We start from the raw sequence: 7234 nt of genomic DNA on the forward strand, positions 1-7234 counted from the left end.
AAGTGAGATTGTGCTTAAGAACAATCATTATACTGTTCTGTAGGGGGAAAAAAGATATAAAAGGCATATCTTTTGTTATTGTGTTAAGTCCACAACAAATACATCTAAAATTCTGTATGTTATTATCTTGTGATGGTCCACTTATCCCTCATATATATATATATATATATATATATATTCATTCTAATTTTTGAATGCCTTTTAATCTGATTTTCATTTTATATCCTTAGCTACTAAAACCACCTGGAGCGTGGCCGGTTTCTTGACTTAGAAACCTGTTAGTAATAATGCCTAGCACCTAATCTGCTTAATGTTCACTTCTTACCAAGAAAATCCATTAAACGTCGAAAAGAAATACAAGGCACACACGTATACACACACTCAAATCCCAGTCATGAAAAATTAAGTCACATTCCGGCCATAAACTGTGCAACAGACACTTCCAGTTAGCGTGTGCTTTAATGATCATGGACAGCGGTATCAAAGTAAGTGGTAGGGGGTTGGGGCTGTTAACAACACACTGTGTATCAAAGCCAATAGTAGCAGGCCAGGACTGGCAGCAAGGCCAGTGTCTAAAGGAAGCTATACCACAGTATCACAATGCTGGATTTCCGAATGCCATTTAGAGGGTGGGGGGGATTAGACTGGGAATCAAGTGCAGTTTAAAAAAAAAAAAAAAAAAAAAAAAAAAAACTCAACGTCTGAAGAGATGAAACCTAAGACAAGGTCTTGTGGCAACACCAGCTGTCCAGTCTCATCTCACCTCAAACACAACTTCATTTCAGGTCCTTCTTATCAAAGTCAGCCGCTCAAGGGTGAGAGATGGCAGGAGTGAATGGCCATAGTTCTCAAAGAGACGGGCAAAGGCCCTTAGAAAAAAGCAGACTCCCCAATAGGAAGGGAGTTCTAGCTGCAAAGAGCGCTTTGCAGCCGCCTCGAGTCTCTCCTTCCAGCCAAAGCTGTTAGGGACGAGCTTAGGATATTGCTGGAGGTTTTTATAAAGGAGTGATATGAAAAAAAAAAATGGCAGTGAAGGATGAAGGGGGCTGCAAGGGTTGGGAGCTACCCAAGAAAAGCGGGGAGAGGAGGTCTTAACTGGACACAGCCAGGATTAGCAACGCCACCAGTAAGCACAGGCACTGCCTTGCAAGCCCTGGATACCCCTCTCTCTGGGAAAGCTTCGCCCGTTCCATAAGGTCCCAATTCCCAAACACAGCTTCCCACCCAACCTCTCTCCCCGAGAATATTCCCCCTGCCGGCCTCCTCTGCCTTCCGCCTCAGGCGCTCCACGCCCTCAACCTCCTCTCCCTCCCCTGGTCACCCACCCGCAGGGCAGCCCGTCGCCGGCCTCCCCGGGAGCTCGCCCAGACCCCTCCCCCCTCACCTCTCCTCAGCGCCTCCTCGTAGCTGAGGAATCCGATCCATGACTCCTTGGCGCCCATGCTCCCCTCATCCCCTCTGCCGGGGGTCGGAGCCTGATCTCGCCCCCACCCCCCGCCCGCCTTCTCCTCGGCGTCCTGGGGTGACGGTGTTGGCGTCCCCCGACCCCCTCCTCCCCCAACACTAACAAGTGCGGCTACTGCCCCAGCGGCTCCTCCCGGCCGCCACCGCCTCCATGCCGAATCACGTGACCCGCTCCCACCCCGCCCCCTTCCCTTCCCTCCTACTCCTCCCTTCTCCTCTCTCCTCCCTTCCTTTCCCTCTTCACGCCCTCTTCCCGCCCCTCGGCCCCCCTCCCGCCAGCCCCGCCGAGGGTCACCTGACCCGAGGCCGGGGATTGTTCCGGGTAACGGCCGCCCGGGGCCACACTCCGCCCCGCCCCACGCCAACCGCGCGCAGGAGCGCAAGGGCGGGGCCGCACCACCGCACGTAACGCATCATCGTCTTCTCGCCAATCCCAGGACGCGAGGCCCGAGGGGGCGTCTCCGATGGAGGGAGGGAAGTGACTTCCGGGGTGCTCGGGGGCTATCCCCGTCGCCCTCGCTTTCTGGGCTCCACGGCCCGAGCGCCGACTGTTGGTGCATCTTCGGCTGCGACCCACTATGGAAGACGGGAGGGATCTTAGGGAGCGGGGGTCTGAGGGGTGCGGTTCGTCAGAAAAAAGAATGGGCAGGCAAAGAACTCCTAACGTTTAGGGGGTTTTTTGACTGGAAGTTGTGAAAGGAAAGAAGACTCTCAAGGCTTTCCTCTGACGAAAGAACTCATTCCCAGTGGGGAGATCCCTAAGGAAAGCAAATCTTGTAACAAAGTGGAGAGCGCGCCTTCCTTTCCATGTCATCTCCCCCGCCCGCCCAGCTGCCTTGGCTTTCCTTTGTCGTCCGCAGATCCAAGCGCTGGTCCCCCACTCCAGCTTCTGGGCTCCGAGCCTACCCCTCTCTTGTTCTTTGGGAAGCGCTCTGCCAAAGGCTTATCCTGCTTCATTGCGAGAGTCGCCCTCCTCCAGGAGTGACAGTTCCAGTGTGGAGTGACTTGCAATTTTTTTTTTTTATGGTAAAATATATGTAACGATGTACCATTTGGGTCATTTCTTGTGAATTCAGTGATATGAAGTGTATTTACATCATGCAGCCGTTAACCTCATCCATCCTGGGGCCTTTTCTTCATCTTGCAGGACTGAAAGTTATATTCCCCTGAACAAATAATTCTCCATCATCCCCCACACCAGTTCATGGCCACCACTCTCCTTTGTCTCTATTAATCTGACTACTCGAGTATTTCCTATGAATGGAACTATATTTCCCCTTTTGTGCCTGACTTATTTCACTTGGCAATTCCCAGGCTCATCTATGTAGCACATGTCAAACTTTCACAGGTTTACCATATGCTCTAACAATTCCACTTAAGGATATATACCTCAAAGAATTCAAAGAAAGGAATCTGCACCCATGTTTATGGCAGCGTTATGCACAGTAGCCAAGAGATGAAAACAACGGAAGTGTCATGAATGTGTATAAATACAATGGCATATTACAATATAAAGCTTCTGGTTAGGAAACAACATTGAAAAATGACCATCTGGATTAGATTTGACTCAACGTGCCAACTAGGTAATTTAGGGCCAGCAAAAGGATTCTAGTTCCTAAAGCCAACAGATTATTAAATGCCCTGCCAGGGAAAGAAGGTAATATTCTGTTTCTCACCTTTCCTGGCAGACCAGATCAGCAGCGTGGCATTAGTCACAACGCTGCCCTTTCCAGTTTACTGTGAGGCAGTTAATTTTAAGACCTACGATTAGCTGCATTGCTGAAAGGCCATGAATCAGAGGGTTGGGAATGTATTTCAGAGCCTTTAATTTCCAGGTCATCAGTTCGGTGTAGACAGCCCACAGTCTTCAGACAAAACAACTCAGTCATCTTCAGTCTACACAGTATGGGTGCTGACTTAGATTATCATAATTAATGGAAAGTGAATCTAGAGGAAAAGTGTAACAAGAGAAAAGACTCCTGGAGAGTTTAGTTACAATGTGCTGGAAACATTATTACTGTCCTAAACAATTAGTACATAAAAATGACCTTGCTGTATGAAGGATTGACTTGGGTGTTTAGCTACTCAATTGTTGAAGCAACTTATTTTCTCTTGTGACACTCACCCACTTGCAAGGTGAGACTAATATTGGAATTTATCTCATGCGATAATAAATTATTACAAAACACTCAGGAAATAGTAGAGTAAAACTTTATAATGTAAGATTCAGAGTAGTACAAACACTTGGGAACTTTTAAATTTTCATACTTAAGTTTCAGGTCTGGCTTCCTCAAGGGCTATAAAAATTTTCACTCCATCACAGAATTTATCATGGATTAAAAATTGTGAGTTGAGATAGCAAACTAAGAAATGCTTTTTCTCTCCTTTGTCTAAGTTAAATTAAGCATATTATTAAAGGCACTGAGGCAGGTAGTTTTATCTGATGGGAATTTAAGATGTTAGGCTAGGATCAAAATCTGCATTTTGATTTGTATTCACAAAATCAGGAATCTAATGTTAAACATTCCTTTATAACTTAAAATTGATACAGTACTTAAGTTTGATGATGTAGAAAATCTAAAGTCTACTTGTCATGCTGAAAAGAATTCTATTAATCTTTTAGTTTGTTCAGTTTCACTTAATCCATAGAAGAGTTGGCTGGCCACCTCACTTGGAGCATTCGGTTGTACTTAGGAAACCATCGCTTTAACTATAATTACATGCCTGTGAAAGGGTTGTGCATACAAAGATTTAAAGCATGGCAGATTGCTATGTAATTTCTACTTCCGGTTGGGCAACCTAAATGACAGCGTTCCTTAGTTTATGCTCCCAGAGAAATGACATAAGAATAGGACAGTCATTTTAGAACTTGCCAAAGAAGCTTAGCCAAATAGAGATAGGGAAGCCAATAGAATAAAGAAGCGTGGAATGGCACCTGATCTCTGTTTAACTTTTTTGTTTGTTTGGTTTTTGTATTGGAGATTGAACGCAGGGACACTCAACCACTGAACCAATTTTGTATTTTTATTTAGAGACAGGGTCTGAGTTGCTTAGCACCTCGTTTTTGCTAAGGTTGGTTTTGAACTCATAATCCTCCTGAAGCCTCCTGAGCCACTGGGATTACAGGCATGCACCACTGCACCTGGCCTGCCCTATGTATAACTTGATTGCTGCAACATGAGGCCAACACTCTATCAAAGTGTGACTATACAGTAAGAGAACTAATTTTCCAGTATTAGGGACCTGTTACCTTATAATGGCACATAATGAAGATGTTTTTATTTGCACTGAAGAATGTTGACTTGCCAGGTGCAGTGGCATATACTTGTAATCCCAGTTACTAGGGAGTCTAAAGCCAAAGAGTCACAAGTTTGAGGCAATTTAGTGGGATGCTGTCTTAACAAAATATTTTAAAGGACTAGGGATAGAGCTCATTGGTAGAGTGCCCCTGAGTTCAATCCTAAGTATCACAAAACAATAACTTCAAACTATTTTTATGCAAATAACACATGCTCATTTAAAAAATTTCCATCAGTAGTCAAGTGTTTATATATAAAAGATTTCATAGAGGTAAGTGTATCATTCCAATTTTCATGACTACACTCATGATATTTTCCATGCATATAAAATATACAAATGTACTTCCTTTTTTAACATACTTTTTCATGGTCTATATAATCTCATCTAAAGTCCTTTATTTCACTCACCTGTAAATCATAACTGCTTTTTATGTAAATATACCTTACTCTTTATCATATGTATATTATGCCATTGCATGCATTTTATAGTCATCTATTGAATATTAGATTGTTTCAATGTTTAAGTATTACATTCTAGACAAATAAAATCTTTAATAAATACCCTGCAATAACTATCCTTGTTTTCATACGTAAGTCTATCTATAAACAGACTTTCCAGAAATAAAATTGCATCCCCAACCCTCACCTTTAAACCTTTTGATAGATGTTGCCAAATTGCTTGCCTAAAAAGTGGGACCAATTGTATTCTAATAAAGAGTATCTTTAGGGCTGGGGATGTGGCTCAAGCGGTAGCGTGCTTGCCTGGCATGCGTGGGGCCCGAGTTCGATCCTCAGCACCACATACAAACAAAGGTGTTGTGTCCCCCGAGAATTAAAAAAAATTCTCTCTCTCTCTCTCACACACTCTTTCAAAAAAAAAAAAAAAAAAAGAGTATCTTTAACCACACCAGGCAACCACATCTCACATCTTGTGTGGTGCCAGCTGCATCCCGGAGACACGATGGTGTAAACATACTAAACAGATTTGGCCATGTTGCTTACCTGGTCACAGGGGCTGCTTCCGACTCTGAAAAAGTGGATATTGTCATCATCAATGACCCCTTATTGACATCAACTATATAGTCTACATGTTCCAGTATGATTCCACTCAGAGCAAATTCAGTGACACAGTTAAGTCTGAGAACAGGAAGCTTGTCATAAATGGAAACTCCATCTTCATCTTCCAGGAGCAAGATTGTATCAACATCAAATAGGGTGATGCTGATACTGAATATGCTGTGGAGTCCACTGGGGTCACCCCTTTGGTTTTTTTTGTTGTTGTTGTTGTTGTTTTGTTTTTTTGTTGTTGTTGTTTTTGTTTTTTAAGAAAGAGAGAGAGACAGAGAGAGAGAGAGAGAGAGAGAGAATTTTAATATTTATTTTTTAGTTTTCGGCGGACACAACATCTTTGTTTGTATGTGGTGCTGAGGATCGAACTCGGGCCCCACGCATGCCAGGCAAGCGCGCTACCACTTGAGCCACATCCCCAGCCCCGCCCCTTTGTTTTTGACAGGTGTAAACCATGAGAAGTATGACTCCCTCAAGATCAGAAGCAATTAATTCTGTGCCACTAACTTCTTAGCCACCTGACCATGGTCATCCAAAACAGTTTTGGCCTTGTAGAGGGACTCATGATCACCGTCCATACCATCGCTGTCACTCAGACCATGGATGGCCCTCTGGGAAACTGGGGTGTGATGGCTATTACGGTGCCCAGAACATAGTTGAGTCTATCAGAGCTACCAATGCTTTGAGCAAGGTCATCCCTGAACCGAATAGGAAGCTTACCAGAATATCTTCCATGTGCCCACCCACAATGTGTCAGACTTTAATCTGACCTACACTCCGAGAAAGCTGCCAAATACAATGACATCAAGAAGGTGGTGAAGCAAGCATCAGAGGGCCTACTCAAGGGGCCTAGGTTGTCTCCCATGACAGTAACAATGACACCTAGTCTTTTACTTCAGATGCTGGGGATGACCTTGCCTTCAATGACCACTTTGTAGAGCTCATTTCTTGGTATGACAATAAATTTGGATATGGCAACAGGGAGCTGGACTTTATGGTCCACGTGGCCTCCAAGGAGTAAGAGCCTCTGGACCAGCCACACCAGCAAGAACACAAGAAAGAGAGAGGCCTTTAGCTATTAGGGAGTCCCTGCCCCTAATCCAGTTCGCCAACACACTGAGAATTTGCCCTTCTCCCAGTTTCTATCCCAGACCCCCTAAAGAAGGGAAAGGCCTAAGGGAGCCCAAGTCCACACTGCACCCGCCCCCCAAAAAAGAGCATCTCAGCAAGCCAATTTTGCTTCATGCTTACTAACATTAACACCAATTTAAGCAAAATTTTTTATATTACCCTTTACCTACCATTAATCCTACCAACAAAGAATTGAACTCCTGCTTTTCTAGACATGTAGTTCATTTTCAGTTTAAACCCGGACAAATATTAGAATAATGACTAAAGATAAA

At 44.2% G+C, this 7234-nt stretch overlaps 1 pseudogene; it reads left to right on the plus strand.

Moving 5' to 3' along the window:
* The first annotated feature begins 467 nt into the window (after positions 1-467).
* LOC107150643 lies at positions 468-6852 on the plus strand (annotated as a pseudogene).
* The last annotated feature ends 382 nt before the right edge of the window (positions 6853-7234 follow it).

The sequence above is a fragment of the Marmota marmota genome, unplaced genomic scaffold, assembly GCF_001458135.2.
Source record: "Marmota marmota marmota unplaced genomic scaffold, marMar, whole genome shotgun sequence".
Lineage (NCBI taxonomy): Eukaryota > Metazoa > Chordata > Mammalia > Rodentia > Sciuridae > Marmota > Marmota marmota.